General features: G+C 38.3%; 1 non-coding gene across 1 annotated transcript; it reads left to right on the forward strand.

Moving 5' to 3' along the window:
* Positions 1-1,121: 1,121 nt before the first annotated feature.
* On the forward strand, positions 1,122-1,228 carry LOC139860684 (small nucleolar RNA R71). The gene has a single exon (XR_011763313.1). It is a non-coding gene; the product is annotated as a small nucleolar RNA R71 (small nucleolar RNA).
* The last annotated feature ends 300 nt before the right edge of the window (positions 1,229-1,528 follow it).

A 1,528-nucleotide genomic window follows, 5' to 3' on the forward strand; every position in this document is an offset into this window, starting at 1 on the left:
TCACCCGGATCACCCAACCTGGGTGGAAGTTTTGGTGGAACTGTCTTCACCGGGTTTATCTTTACGGTTTTTGTTTCTTGCACTTTCTTACTCTTCTTCTTCTTTCCAATGGTATCACAAACTTTATTACCTATCACTTGCTCATACTCAACTCCTTTTCTTGGAAACGGGATGGGTGGTCTGTAGGGTGCCACCACTGGCTTTACATACTCGGGTGGTGGTGGTGTTGTAACTTCTTCATTGTTACTCACATCTAAAACCTTTCCATCTTCTGGTGCTGATTTTCAGAATTTTTTGACACCATATTAACATTTTCATTCCGAGGATTTACTTCAGTATTACTCGGTAGCTTTCCTTGTTCCCTCTCACTCATCATGCTAGCAAGAGTACCTACGTGTTTTTCTAGATTCAAAATGGAAGCTTGTTGAGTTCTAAATGACTGATCAAACCTCTCATTCGTTTGGGTTTGTGTTGCAATAAATTGTGTTTGAAATTCAACTAGCTTTTGTACCATTTCTTCCAGATTAGACTTTTTCTCTTCGGTTTGTTATGGTGGTTTATACAAGCTAGGTCTTTGTTGATTGAAAGTGTTGTTTTGAGTTGGTTGGTTATTCGGACCTTGTTAGTTATACGAGTTATTGTTGGGTCCATTTGGATTGTAAAGAATGTTTTGATTTCGATTGAAGTTTGGCCTTGGCGGTTGATAATTATTTTGATAATTATTTCCCGGCCTTTGGTTCATGTAGGAAATATTCTCATGTTGTTCCATCGTTTGTTCAATGTGACAATCTTTCGTTAAGTGTGGTCCACCGCATTGCTCACAACTGATTCATATTGCGTGAATATCTTTAGTCATCTTTTCCATTCATCTCTCGAAAGCATCTATTTTTTCATAAACGGAATCAAAGTCATGGTTAGAATCGGCTCTAGCTGCTTTAGATGAATGAAAGACATCTTTTTCTTGATGCCACTCATGAGAGTGGAAGGCTGTATTATCAATTATCTTGTGAGCTTCAGTTGCGGTTTTCTTCATAGTGGAACAACCAGCTGCTGTGTCGATGTCTTTTAGTGTAGCAACGTCGACACCTTGGTAGAATATTTGTACTATTTGATAAGTGTCTAAACCGTGCTGAGGACATCCTCTCAACAACTTTCCGAATCTTGTCCATGCCTCATATAATGTTTCATTTGGCTTTTGCGCGAACGTAAGAATTTCTCCTTGAAGTCTCATGGCTTTAGATGCCGGAAAGAATCTTTTAAGAAATTTTTCAACTAAGACATCCCATGTGTCAATCGCTCCTTCGGGTAACAATTTTAACCAATCTTTGGCTTCTCCCTTTAAAGTCCAGGGAAACAACATGAGATAGATCTGTTCATCCTCAACTTCTCTGATTTTGAATAGAGTACAAATCCTATTAAAGGTTTGAAGATGTTTGTTTGGATCTTCTTTTAGCGTACCACTATATTGGCATTGATTAGTTACCATGTGTAGGATTTGTCCTTTGATTTCATAATCTGGCGCATTAAT

Source organism: Rutidosis leptorrhynchoides, chromosome 7, assembly GCF_046630445.1.
Source record: "Rutidosis leptorrhynchoides isolate AG116_Rl617_1_P2 chromosome 7, CSIRO_AGI_Rlap_v1, whole genome shotgun sequence".
In the NCBI taxonomy this organism is placed as follows: Eukaryota; Viridiplantae; Streptophyta; class Magnoliopsida; order Asterales; family Asteraceae; genus Rutidosis; species Rutidosis leptorrhynchoides.